This window comes from Haemaphysalis longicornis, unplaced genomic scaffold, assembly GCF_048455015.1.
Source record: "Haemaphysalis longicornis isolate Haplotype H1 unplaced genomic scaffold, Haemaphysalis longicornis Haplotype H1 scaffold_12, whole genome shotgun sequence".
Classification (NCBI taxonomy): domain Eukaryota; kingdom Metazoa; phylum Arthropoda; class Arachnida; order Ixodida; family Ixodidae; genus Haemaphysalis; species Haemaphysalis longicornis.
The window spans coordinates 11,049,947-11,064,866 of NW_027526225.1; the positions used below are offsets into that span (position 1 = coordinate 11,049,947).

General features: G+C 47.7%; 1 pseudogene; it reads left to right on the forward strand.

Annotated features, from left to right (window-relative positions):
* The first annotated feature begins 653 nt into the window (after positions 1-653).
* LOC144162237 (uncharacterized) lies at positions 654-13,799 on the forward strand (annotated as a pseudogene).
* Positions 13,800-14,920: the final 1,121 nt, after the last annotated feature.

Genomic DNA, 14,920 nt, shown 5'->3' on the forward strand with positions numbered 1-14,920 from the left:
CCTAAAATGTTCAAAGAATGCCTGGGAGATCCGTGACTCAAAATGTCTGGGCCAAGACGTTGTGCACCAAAATGCCCGTGCACAGAAATGTCCGCACCGAAACATCCTGCACCTAAAGGTCCGACACCGAAATCTCTGGATCCCTTAGTAGACAATCTTTCCCCGCCAGGAACCATGTCTATCGGCCAGACGCGCGTCCAGGCCTCACCAGGCAAACGATGAAAGGTGAAAAGCATTCTCGCGGCTACGCTATTCACCCGTCGAACGCCGCGTAAGTTCAACCAGCATGAAAGCAAGCACAAGCTGCGGCCTGCTGCGTGGTTATTCTTCTGCCTTTGACCTTCGAGGAAGCACTTACGGCTGAAGGGCGGGCAAGTTGGCCAGCTTATAGGAAGAGAAATACAGTAGCATCTTGTGGATTTTCGTACTCGAGCCTTGGCATCAAAAACAGCCAAATCCCAGCGATGTAACGGCAGGAACGCCGTTCCTGCCGTTCCTTCAAAAACCTAACGAGTTACCGTTACAGTTCCACCGACCCTTAATGGACCGGCGGCGTTCCTCCGTTCCACCAAAAAGGAACTAGTTCCAGGAACGCCGTTCCTTGTAACGCCGTTCCGTACAACACTGAAAGCAGGCGACATCGTCCGGTTTCCATGTCCATCTTCTGCTTCGGGGTCATTACGTTCGCAGAAAAGAATCATTTTTTAACGTGCGGTAATTTGGTGCCTTGAGGCAAATTACAAGCTATTTCTGATCGAAAGTGCGCATTCCTCCGTGGCTAGCTTGGCTTTCATCGAGGAGATCGGGGGTTTGGGAGACCTTTTTGCGAGTTAAATACGGGAGCTCTGGCTACATCGCTTGCAGTGTTAGGGGCTTGCCAGCAAGATCGATGCGTAACGAACAAAGTTTATCAACGCCAGAAATCTAGCGGTGCATTCAATTTCATTCGCGGCTACCGTAGCTTGCATAGGGGGAACGATGAAGCGCGATAGCTTTTCTTGGCTGAGATAAGGGAGCTTTGGTTACATCACTTGCAGTATTAGCATAATTGACCTCGCCTCCAAGATCGGTGCGGAAGAAACAAGCGTTAGCACCGCCGAAATTTGTGAAATACGACCAAAACGAATCACCCAACAATATTCGCTGGCAGCCTCTGTTAGGGTACCAAATTCTTGGGCCCACGCATTGTTTTCCAGCGTGGTCGAGTGGATTGGAGCTTAGTTGCTGGTGTTGTGTTTTGAAAGTCTATGGTTCGAATCTTGGCAAAACCTCACGGATTGTTTAGTTTTTTTTGCAATGAGGGTGCCATCGAAATGTTTTTTTCAAGGCAAAAAAAGGCAGAGTACCTTGCCGTTTAACCTACAAGTGACGTTTGACGGTAACCTCAGTATCAAGGCAACCCCGAAATTTGCTTTGCTGACACTTTGAATCAATGAAGCTGCAGTCGGTACGTAACATCAAGGTTAAATGAAGTAGCAAGTAAAGTTGTGCTAATTGCGTCTTCGTTCATCATCCCATCATATTTTGTTCAGATTTGACGGCAATGACTCCCGCCACCCCCCCCCCCCCCCCCACTACCACCACCACCAAAAAAACCTTACAAGGCTCGTTGGCAACGTCGCTTGTAAACGAATTCTGCACTAAGTCCATGCCTCTTTCCGTGAGGTTCGTTATTGGGCTACTGTTTTGAAGGTCAAAGGTTCAAAGCAATAGTGGTGGATTACAATACTTGCACAAAACCCCTCGGTACAAAACCCTTACAAAACATACAAAACCCCTCGGTAACTTCAATACAGTACGCCTGAGGAGAGTTTGAAAATAAAGTATAGCAGATATTGCTAAAATAAATGTAACTGCGACAGACATGTTCGAAGTAAAAAACGGACATACCTGCAATATCTGAACAACGTCAGCAAAATATGTCTAAATACCGTCCCCAAATGAAGCAGCAGCAACATCGAGAGTACGTCTTTAGCAAAGTTGAAAGAACGTCCGACATTAAGGTACCAGCAACGTTATCTCAACATCCAAAAAATTTCCTTAAAATATTGCACGTTGTACGGATGTCTAATAGAGATGCTGCTGGGACATAGACGTTCGGATCTTTTCTGGACGTCGCAGAGATGTTAGTGGTTTGCTGGGAAATGAAGCGGAGCACATTGCAGTGAGAAATACCACTCGAGATTTTATATTTTATTGTAGCTATCTTGCTTTTATTTATTGTTACAGACGTAACAAGATTATTTTCCAGACACTAAAAGAGAACGTGACATGGCTGAACAAGTGTTGTGATTACATTGAGAGTTTGCCGAAGCAAAGGCAAGCCTGCTTCCTCACCAAACCCACGTCTGAAGCGCTGCGAGTAACCCTACTCAGTACTATCGCATTTGTGGAGAACCTTCTGGCCTCAGGTTTTCGATATGTGCTGGTGGGAAATTTCGGACAGGATCCTCTTGAGGTAAACATGTAAGCTTTTTTATTTCTGCATTGACTAATCTGTTGTCTCACTTTCAGAGGTTTTTTGGCATTGCGAGACACGTTGCTGGTGACGGAGGGCAGCCAACGGTTCAACAGTTCCTCTTCATATACCGAACGCTTTCGGTCAACAACCTTGTCCGCCCACCGAAGCGGGCATCAGTTGATGGTGACGGGCCACAGTTGCTGTTCAAGCTGCAGGACCTCTTTAACAAGGAAGCTGCTCCTGTCAATCATGTACGATGCCATATTGAAAACAAAACAGCTATTGATAGTTTCTCCAACTCGAATATATTTTCCGTCGGAGAGCTGCTCAACAGATGTTCACTCAGAATGTGCACAAAGTTCACCATTTACCTGTGCGTGATATTTTTCCACGAACGTGCATACAAGCAAAAGAAAATTCTCATTTCAGGTTGACTCCCTGGCCATTCTCCTGGATGACGTTCTTTTGGCGCCAACTGCGAGCGAGGAAGAGGCCCTTACGGACTTGTCTCCAAAGGAGTGCATTTTAGACTACCTGGCTGGATATGTTGCCCAAACATTTTCTAGCATGTGCTGCACCGACTGCCTGGAGTCTTTAAAAGGCTTGCAACGGTCACCAAGTGACCTCATTCTTGTGAAGTCGAGAGGTTACCTTCAGGTCCCCTCCACCAAACTGCTAAGCCTCCTTCAAATTGCTGAAGAACATGTAGAACAATTTACGGTAAAGCAAACTGCGTGTGCTGGTGTGTACATGGACATTGTTGAGCAGGTTTTGCTGGACAATCGTACAGCTTCAGCTGCTGTCGGCTGCCCCACCCACTTTGTTGGGACGACTGCTGAAGTTCTACATTTTTTCCTTCGGTGCCGCCTGCCTTTTTTTCACACGCGAGAAAAATAAGAAATCACGTGTGACAAAGCGAGCAACATGCCCAGCTGGTGGAGGGAGAAAGCCAAACTGAAGGAGGAGTGTAAAAGCAATGCACCCTTTTGCGGGCCTCCTGGACCTACAATTGTACAAGGCTCACTTAAAGGCAGATTTTTGTTTGATCAGTGAAATAGCAGCTGTGTTTCCTTACTTGTTTGCAGACTTGTATAACCTTGCGCTCAGGCTCGCATGCAAAAAAAAACTTTCTGGTGTCTTTATGCTTTCACTTTTAATATTTCCACGAACTATCGCTTAGGATTCGTTTTTTGTGTTTTGTAACCGCGCGTGGCCGCTTCCGGTTTTTTTATCTGGTGTTTCAACCCAAGCGCCAGTTTGCTCTTTTTGTCGTACGTCGCGTCGGGCAATATTGTTTGACATGGAAAGGTTGTCACCTTGCCACTAACTTGATTTCTTGTTTGTTCGACCCTATTTCCATGGATCTAAAATTAATAACGGCCCGAGAGTAATCCATGCATGGCAAGCGACGCGTGACTCGGACTTTATCGACGTCATCTGTGCAGGTCACGCTGCGGACTGCTGCTTCGACGTTTGTGTTTCATTCTAATCTTTTGCAGAGCATTAGTTCGCTTTAATAAACTTCATTCAGTAGAACTTCGCGTTTGTCTTGGCTGCGTGGTAATGTTCTGTTTCCTCCGTGTGCAACACATCACAGCGCAAACAATACATTTTTGTACGCTGGACCACGCTCTGTTGTCTCCCTTCGTAATATTGAAATTTTTTTGTAGCACGTGATAAAATTTTGCGCTTCCTTTTCTGCAAGGATTGAAAAGCGTGTTACAACGTTTTCTTTAAGGAAACAAACTAAAGACGCTTTAAAATCCGTAAACACAACGGCGCAGCGCTTGCGCCCGAAGACGCGAAAGCAGTTGCCGTTCGCGGTCGAGGTCTGCGGTGATTTATTCGGAAAAATAAAGCCTCATTGGAGGCAGGTGGTATACACAATAATTGGGCGATTCATCGCTAAAAACTACGAGAAAAGAAACTCAGCGCGCAGAGACCAAAAGCAGCGAGCGTTTTCATGCCAAGAGCCGGCAAATATGCCGCAGGCGCGGCGGCTGGATGACCTTCGTGCGACGGTGGCGCCAGTAGTGGCGCCCGCGGACCCAATATGAAACGAGCGCCGAAGTTTCGTGACCAGTAAAAAAATTGAAGAACTCTGCCCCGAGTTATCCGCTTCTACGTGTTCTAGCCGCGACACCACTACCCATAGCCGACACGTACCTGCCCCTTCGTCTGCCTCGCCGCCATTCCGCTGAAACTCCTCTGCGTCTACGTGCCGCGGACAGCTACCACACTGTACAAGCTTTCTACGCGTCATCTCGGCTGAAACCCCGACACAACGAGAAAGAAACCGTGCAGGTAAATACTCAGCTTCGGCTGTCCTCCGCTGTCTCTGCTGTTTCGCTGTCCTTCGCCGTAGACACACGCTGTCGTCGGAGCACCAGAAAAGCACGTCCGAACAGGTCGACTGCGCGAACGAGTGCCCTAACCTCTCCAAGAAATTCTGCATCAGGTGTGATGTGAAATTTGCACCTTGGTCTTAGTATATCATCTCAGAAATGCCTGTTCTGCTGAATATGGTGAAGAGAGCCTCGCAGGTGGCCTTCGCCATTAGCGATCTCAAGGAGACAACCTGGGCAAGCGAGTACAATGATCCGCAAGGCATGGAGCATACTTGTGGCCCCGACCTGACGGTACGTCGAGCGGTCCGATTATGTCTACGTTTACCACCTGAAAGGGGTAGTCCGGCCTCATTAGGGGGCTAATGGGGACCCGGTCACTAAGTCGCCTGTCTGCTCGAATTTGGCAGCTGTGACAGGTTTGGCAGTTGTTCGCTACGTCTGCCTCTTTGCCGTACCAGAAGGAGGTATACTTTATCCTAGTCTTGGTCTTCCTGGGGCAAAAATGGCCTCCCCAAAGCGACTAGTGTGCCAGCAAGAGCACCTCCTCACATCTGGCTAATGGCAGCACGAGCTGCCTTACTTTCTCACCGGCTACGGTACCTCTACGAAACAGGGATCCATCACAAACGAACATGCCCGCTTTAACCTGTTTTTGCATCGGCCCACGCTCTCTTTAGGCTCTCATCAGCTAGCTGGGACGACCGCAACTTTGACCATGGGCTTTTAACTTCGGCTACATCATCATCCCCGGGCGCAATCGGGAGCGCCCTCCCCAGCAATCTCACACACGGTAGCGGCCGGTTCTGTGCCGCCGCAGGCGCGGACGTCACAGTCGCCGCCAGACGAGGCGCAAGACTTTACGGAGTTGTACCTCTCTTGGGTGGGGTTACATTTTGTCAGCAGCTCCATATCCTACCGCGAAAGCAACCAGTATAAACTCTTTGCGAGACTATCGGTGACTGCACAAAATAGCTGCGCCTTCGGGCTCCCGACCACCGAAGCTGGCTGCCTGAAACTCACGGGCAAGCTGGTAAACGTTGGTAAACGCCCTCGCGTTTACCGACTCGCGAAACGCCAGCACCAGTTTCAATGTACCAGAAGGCTCCATAGCGAGCAGTCAAATGAGGCTTTCTCGGAACACGGTATGTTCACTTCCCATGTTAACAGTCTCAGTATCTGTCACACATGCGCATTCGAGTTCCACATGCTGCAGCTTCGACTTTCTTAGCTCATTCATAATCCAGGCAACATTACCTGGGTGACCAAAGTTCTGTGACCCTCGCTAGTCGGACCAGCATGTCGAGCTTCCTCAGCATGTGTACTTTCTACCATTACTCTCTGCACATGCGCGGTGCGCTCTGGATTTCCGGGCTTCGTAATTTTTGGGCACAATGGCAAATGCTTGCTCTCTCCCTGGTAGTCGCTACACGTCCACACGCGCTTGTCACTGTTGGTATTGCGCGGAGGGGCCTCATCCCTACGCCTCACCGTGCAACCTTTTCCATTGGCTTGCTCGAAAGTCTGCAACACGCTGGCTATCTTTAATTTTTATTTTTTTTATTTACAAATACTGCTGGCCAGAGGCCAAAGCAGGAGTGGGCAAGATAATACAGTTATTATGCACAACATTTCGATACAACATCAACAAAAGAACGAAGAAAATAGAAAGCGGAAAGCGTAACATTTTTATACAAAATCAATGAAAGGTAAGAGTGGGGAGGGAAACGCGGAACAGTTGCAATAGTTAGAAAAAATTTCAAATTTTGGCGTAAATAAGCTCAGGAGAGTGTAAACTGCTTGCAGGCAAACCGTTCCACTCTTCAATGGTACGAGGAAAAAAAGAAAATTTGAACAAGTTAGTACAGGCAAAATATGGTGTTAAAGAAAGTGCGTGTGAATGCCGAGTCTGACGTGTTCTTAGTGGTGTGAGTTAGGGGTTAGGGTTCAGAGCAAGCTTGCAGTTTGAAAGGAGGTGCAAAAATTTTAGGCGCCAGAATCTGCGTCTTGACTGCAAAGATGGGCTACCATTTGAAAGCATAACATTAGTGACAGAACTACCAGGCTTATAGAAAGAATAAATGAAACGAACTGCCCTCCGCTGAATTTTTTCTAATACATCAATATTTGTTTTAGTATAAGGATCCCAGGCAACACTACGTAGTCTAATTTCGGGAGTATCAAGGATTAGTAAGCTAAGTGTTTCACTTTCGTAGTAGCATCCTTAAGTTTATATCTTAGCATGCATAATTTGCGGAAAGCTTCGGAAGAAACTTGTTTAATGTGGGAATTCCAACCTAAATTATTTGTTAGAGTGACACCAAAATACTTGTATCCTTAACTTCATGAAGAGGTTGGTTAGAGAACGTGTGTTCAGTCTGTACTGGCTTTTTATTGTTAGTGACACGGAGCAGAACTGATTTATCCAAGTTTAGTTTCATCCCTCATTGGTTGCACCATAGACATATATTGTTTAGAGTGGACTGGAGAGCTGCTTGGTCATTAGGATTAACTGTCAAGTTAAATAGAATACAATCACCCGAAAAAAGACTAACATTAACGGGTGGGTTTACACAATTTACTACATCATTAGAGTATCTCAAAAATAGTAGTGGACCGAGTACACTGCCCGGCGGAACACCTGAAGTGACAGGCAGAAGAATTGAATTTTGATCCTTAATGCACACAAACTGAGAGCGATCAGACAAGTAGTTAGAAATCCAGCATAATAGAAAATTGGGAAGTCCAATAAGCTGTAATTTAACCATAACTTTATCATGGGAGATGCAGTCAAAAGCTCTGCAGAAATATAAGAATATGACGTCGACTTGGCCGCCCTTATCAATCACAGATGCAAGAGAATGAATGACTGTACATAACTGAGTTGTTGTTGAGAACCCTTTTCAAAAACCATGCTGGTACGGGGATAAAATGTTATGCTCATCTAGGTGTTTTGATATGAATGTTGTGACAATGTGTTCTAACATTTTGCTACCAGGCGATATATTCGAAATTGGCCGATAATTGGAGACAAGAAGAGGGTCTCCCTTTTTGGGAATTGGCTTGACACGAGCCATTTTCAATTCTTTAGGTAATGTTGCAGTGCGGATTGAAGCCTCAAAAATTGTAACAAGGTATTTGGAGAACGGCTCGGCGTACCGTCGGAAAAATTCATTCGGTATTCCCTCTGGTCCACCGGAAGGTTTTACTTTTATTCGAAGAACCATGATTAGAACTCCTTCATATGAAACTAAATTTCCTGGTGGAATATTTGGATCATGTGCAAAAGCTACAGGCTGAGAAGACTGACAGAAAACACTATGAAAAAAGGAGTTAAAATGATCAGCAATCGCTTTCGCATCCGATATCAGAGGACTATTCACGGAAATTTGTTCTACGCTCTTTTTGCGATGGCTAATGTAGGCCCAAAACTTCAGCGGATCATCTTTAATAAAATTAGCCAGTGTAATTTTGAAATAAAAGCTTTTCTCGTGTTGAATCGCTTCATGTAAAGCAGTTCGAACTTCACTTAGGCGATCGGAAGCTGCCCTGTTTTTCCTGAGACGTTCAGCCTTTCGTTTTAACTGCAGTATATGTCTCGTTACCCACGGAGTGAACAGAGTGCGTCTTAGATGCGACGCTCAGAGCATCTCTTGTCGGCGGCCCTGTCCTTCCTGCGTGCGTCTGTTGTTGTCCGCGGCGTGCGTCCGTTGTCCGCAGCCCCTCTCCCGCTCTCTTCTCCGATAGCGAACACTCTCTCGCGAGGGGCATTGGATTGGATTCGGTTGTATTGGCTTGGATTTGGATTGGATTGGAATAAAGTGGATTGTATTGGATTGTGTTGCGTCATAGCCGCGGCAGACGCACTGGCGCCGGCGCGTGCCCAGGTAAGAGCGTGTGCGGCCCAGCGCGCTCTCACTCCGCCGGTGGGCGGGGCTGCGCGCGGTGCTGTGCATGTGCAGTACTCTCTCTCTCGGCGGTTTCCTCTCCTTCGGGTGCGCTGCGCATATATAGTGCCTAGAATATAACCGTAAAGGAAAGTTTGACATCCACCTAAATGCAACCATACGGCTACAAAGGAAAGCTATACAGCTTCCTCGGAAACTTCGCAGTTGAAGAAAAATTCGTCCTGGTGTGCCGCTCTCCGGTGTGCCGCTCTCCGGCGGCCTTTCGGTCGACGGTTGCTCTCCGCTTGCGCTTGAACCCCCTCAGGGTCGCATCACACCAGGGTTCCCGCGAGGGGAGGTGGGCGTAATTTTTTTAGCTTGTTGGGAATGAATGTATCTAAACAAAACTTACAGATGTTCTTGAATTTCCTCCAAAGGTGTTCCACATTGTCGCCACAAAACTGGGCCACATGATCATCGAAAAACTCAAAAATTCGCAAATCTTGAGCGCGCGCAAAATTTTTAATAGATTTTGTGGCATGCCTATCCTTAGAGCGGTCTACATTCAACGGGAACGAAGCACTAACCAAACTTTGGTCCGATATGCCAGTGATCACGGACACGTCGTACTGGACAACTAATCGATGTAAAAATAGCAGATCAAGCAATGAAGATGTTGACTCTATAACACGTGTAGGATCAACCACAACTTGCGCAAGATTGTGGTCAATCATAATATCAAACATGCAAGAAATATTGACAGAGTCAAAGCCGGCTTCTAATCTTTCCCATTCAATACCAGGAAAGTTAAAATCTCCTGCTAATAATATTTTTCGATCGTTGAATTGTAGCATGTGCGCATGCAATTTTGTCAGATAATCGCTTGTTGAATCAGGAGCCCGGTACGCTGCGTACAACACGAAATTCTGGGCCCCAAGTGTCACGTTTAAACACAAGCACTCAAGATCGGGCACACGAGATATCAACGTAGCTCTTATACAGTCTTTTATAATAACCACCACACCACCCCCCCTAGTTGCCCTGTCCTTTCGAACAATTTTGAAACCCGGCGGCACCTCTTCATCATCACTGACGAAAGTGTGAAGCCACGTCTCGGTAAGGACAACTAGGTGAGGATCGTGCGCTGGATGTATAGCTTCAAGGCATACAGTTTTGTTTGTAATACTACGAGCGTTTATATTTAGTAGTCTTACACGTTGGTTAGTCACAAGTCATGCGCTTCCATTATCACTACCATCATGATCATTGGTCACAACACTTTCGGCGTTCTCTGTATGCGCAGGCTGTTTCTTTTGATTGACTTTTCTACGTTCATTCGCCGTTTCGTTCCAAACAAACACTTCTTTGTCAACATGCAATTTATCATGAACTAGATAAACGTTGTTCCCTTGGGATTTTTCATCTTGTCCACTGTCCAAAAGCGGTTTCCGTTTTTTTAAGGTTTGCTTGGAGTAGTCGTTTTGGACGAATATTTTAGTTCCCTTGAGTTTTATGGCATTCTTTAGTACAGCGGATTTTTCGTTGAAGTCTTGAAAGAACAAGATAACTGGTCTTTTTGCACCGGGTTTCCCTATTCTATGAATACGCCCTACCGATTTGCACGTGACACCAAGCTTATCTTTGAACGTCGCGCCAATTACTTTCTGTTTCAATTCTGCTTCAGTCTCTTTGGGGCTTACTGAAATACCAAAAACCACTAAATTTGAGCGCCTACTTCTATCCTCGAGGTCAGTAAGTTTATGTGTCTGAAAGCTAACTGATTTTCGGTATAATGAAACAAAAAAGTCAAGTCTCTGAAGGGTTTAGCCACGTCTCTGCCTCGCGCGAACGTACATACTATAGGCTCTCGGCACTGAGGCTGTTCTCAATTTGGTTGGCCGGCATGAGAGCCACAACTTACTGCTTTCTGTCGACTTTCCTTGACTTAATGTAATAGTCGAAATGGGTGCCGACGCGAGAGGCAAATTGCGCCCACGTTTCCTTTTTCCGCTTGGATGGTTGAGTGAATTGGTCGAGGTATTCCGCCGGGCTCAGCTGGAGCTGTTTCAGTACAGCCGCCTTCACTGCCTCGTAGTCGTTCACTCACTGTCTTTGAGGCCCCGTAACATGTACCAAACCCGTTTCGACAGCGCCGGCAAAACTAAATGCACCCGACTCGACTCCGGAACCCCGTACGTTAGAAACAATATTTCGACTTCGTCAAACCATAGTGGATTGTCCGCATCACACGGGACCTTAAGCCCCTTCAAGACCTTCGCGCACGGAGAGACCGGGTCCAAGCCCAACCGCCTGCTCTCCTCTGGGTCTGAGCCCGTAGGAGTCTGCGTGCCAGCCCTCGTCTCCACCTACAACCTTCGCAGCCGTTCATCGGATTCGAGGTTCAGTTTTTGCATGTGTTCTTCCGATTCCCGCGCCTCTCTTCTCTCACGCTCCGCCACATCGCGCGCTTCTTTTTTCCCCCGCTCCTCTGCCTCGAGCTTCAGTTTTTGAAACTCCAACTCCATTCGTCTAAGAATTATTGTTTGAGATTCCGCTTGGGCCACCCCTCCTGCCGCCGTTCCTTCTTGAGGGGGCGCCTCATGTGTCTGACCATTTCCCTCTCCTTCCGCCATGTTCGCCAGCATACTCCGCGTGACTACCAGGCACCCTAACACTCAGACTACACCGCCGCCACGAAGCGCAAGGAATCCCACTCACCCGCACCTTCAGTGGTTGGCTGCCACTTCCTTGACTCGTGCCGCCGATTTCCTTGCGCTGGCTTGGCTCGGGTGTAGCACGCCTTCCCATGTCGCATTTCCCCCGTCGCAGTTTTCCCGCGCCGCTTCCCCTTTGACTCAAAATCCCACTGTCCGCAATGCATGTCTTTCTTCCCACGTGTTGCGCCGCCCCCTACCACGAAAGCCCTCTCCTGGAGCTGGAGAGGGGAGCGGCCCTTTTAGTGGGAACAAGCGAAGGAGCCCTGCCTGGCATTGTGCCAGCTTGGCCCGAATGGGGGGCAAAGACGGTCATGCCTCCCTGCCTGCAAGTAAAAAAAAAAGAACTGCAGCAGAGGAATCACGTGTCTGTCATTTGTGGCGGAATCTAAACGCTTTGGTCCGGCGGGGTCGCAGTGTTAGGCCCGGTAAAGAGAAGGGGCAGTTAGGTTTTCTATTCGTAAGGGGCACGCCCTATAGGGGGCGCCCAACGCAATCCAAGATGGCTGTCCCATGGAGGATAGCAGCAGACGCCCCGTGTGCAGATCTGCGCCGCGTCATTTCCTTGTGAGAACTTGACCCCATGCACGATGCCGCTCCCCTTTCATCGGCAGCTGTCGTTAGGTGACATAATGCGGCACATAAAAGCCAGAGAAAAAAGAATTCGCTGCATCATCGAAGGCGAAGAAGTTTTGAACGCGCATCATATCATTTGTTGCGGCGTAAAGGCGTGCAGCTCCCAGTCTGTGACGATACAGGGCTGTGTGTACAGACATCCCCTGTCAAGAAAAAGCCGCACGAGCTGGAATTCATCTACGAACGCGACAGCTCCATCACGGTATGTGTGCATATTTTTGTTCGTTTTATCGTAGTACCAGCGTGCTTAATCCGGTATGTGGTCTAGAGTGAAGTAGCGCCGTCGTGACGCCCCGGTCAGGTCGTGCCATTGTTGTTGTGAAGTGACGCGGCGAGAACGTTTAATTCGCGTCAAACATGCATGTATTCACCTAATGGTCTGTTTTATTGTGGGTCAACTCAGCGACGTAAAAGCGCACATAGTGCAGTGGTCTGGGCTGGCGCCTCGTAGGCGTTGTGAAATATTAGCGCTTCGCAGCTTTTGTGCTCGTGATACCGGCTGCCGCCGTTGAGACCGTCCGCCTCGCGGCCCGTACTCGAGAAGCTCGGCAACGAATTCAGGCGCCGTGAAATTGCCGTACTCGCCCTCCATGCGCGCCCCGACAGCGTACTCGTCGACCGGGTGCTGGCGGAGTTGTGCTGGACGAAAAGAAGGCGAGAGATCAGGACGCAGGAGGCGTAGTTGTACAGATGAGAATTTAGAAATTGGAGGGCGGAGAAAATAATATGTAAGGGCAGGAAACGGTAAGAGTTCGGGCCGCGCGCCCGCAAGCGAGTACGGCAATTTAACGACGCCTGATTTTGTTGCCGAGCTACACGAGCACGGCACGCATATCACGACGCCCGTCTTAGAGTACGTAGAATTCATAAAGGCATACAGTTCACATGCGTGAAAATTGCTCAAGAATATTAGCGCTGAAATGCCGGCCACAATATGAGAATACACGTGACCAGGAATAGCGTCCGTCCAGTGTATTCCCACCCTGTGCCATGCCTTTCATCAAAATAATGTCACGCAATTAAATCTAACTCTTCCCGCTTGATTCCTTTACACTGCTTACGAGATGCAATTTTTATTATGTCTGCACAGTGGGTAGAGTGCTGCATAATGTCCACAAGTGTTTGATATGCTGTTTTTCATGCTTTGCAGGGTCATTGTTCATGCAAAGCTGGAAATTCTCAGCAGTGCAAACACCTCATCGCAGTGCTGCTCTTTGTACACAGGCAAGAATGACATTTTTTTCAATAACCTCTTTATTCACACAGCAGAGTATACAGGTCACCTGGTACAAAACTGACTTGCACGTCATATTCTTAAATGATTCACATCACAAACTGCCATACGCAGATTTTTATAGACCTTTGGGTGTGTGAAGGCCACCATTACATGTAACCCCACGTACTCCACAGGTAGCTGTAGTAAAAAGATAACTAAAGTATGATTACTTCTTTTGCATGATTAACAGGACTGGCATCCACAACCTGGAGCTTCTGACGTGTACCGACGTCAAACAGGCGTGGGGGAAACTGAAAGCATCGCCCATGTATCAAGCGCGGGAGCTCCAAGAACTGTGTCACGTGCAGCCTCAGCCAAGACTTCACTTTTCTGCAGAAGAGCAGCAAGCCATTCGGGAAAGACTCATCAAAGCTCTCCCTCAAAGTGCACTTGCACTGCACTTTCACGGCAGGATGCAGCAAGCGACTGGCCCTCCACCACCTGCACTCGTTCCGACAGCTAAGGAACATGCCTTGCTAGCGCACATGTTAGAGCAGGAGATGGATCCCTACACACAGATGCTTTTTCATGACGCAGCATTTCAAGACGCTCTGAAGCTGAAGATATACAAATTCTCAGCTCAGGACCTTTCAGAAGCTGAACAAAGTTTCTACAGCAAACACGTAGCTGTCAGTGAGGCGCAGGCGGTAACGATGCTTGCCGAGACTCGGTCACAAGAAAACACGAAGTGGCACAGAGAAGGCAAAGTGAGAATAACAGGCAGCAAGTGCCATGAATACTTCACGTTCGTGCCGAAAGAAACCCGTTCATAGGAAGAGAAGATTTCTGCTATGATGGCCGACACCTTCCGTGGCAATGATGCAACCCCGTACGGAAAAGAAAGTGAACCAGAGGCCACCACAACGTACGAGAACCTGATGGCTAATGAGGTCACGCAAGTTGGTTTTTATGTACATCCTTTACTGCCGTGGCTTGGATACAGCCCAGATGGTGTCATCTTCAAGGAGGGCAAGCCGGCTATTCTCCTTGAAATTAAAAGCCCCGTTTCTGAACAAGAAAAGAAGGCCGCAGAACTGGCTGCAGATAAAAAGCTCCGCTACATCAGGAAAGATGGAGAGAACCTTGTTCTCAACCAAAAACACAAGTACTTCTCTCAAGTTCAGCTTGGGATGTTTTTATTGAACCTAAACCTCACACACTTTGTTGTGTACTCCAAGGTGGAACCATTGATTCTGACCATTCCACGCTGTGACAACCACATCGACATGCTTGTGCGGAAGCTGCAGGCCGTCTACTTCAAACACCTTTTGCCGAAACTGGCAGCATCAGTTTAAGAGGGCTCTGAATTGATGCCTAAGACACAATAAACTGAACGTCTTGCACTACATGGGCATTTGTTTCAACATCATTTGCATTGGATTGGTAGATTTACTTAACAATGAATACCTCGGCAGCAATAAAAACAAGGGCAACAACACTGCACGACGCGAATAATATCTCCGGCTACATAAACTGCACATGGCAACACACATTTCACTTCTTTACATCTTGTGTAACAGACTGAGTAAAAGAGGAAAAACCCAGGACAGGTACTGACAAGTTCTGCTGGTGGTGCTGTTTCAGTATTTTCTCGGGAGCCG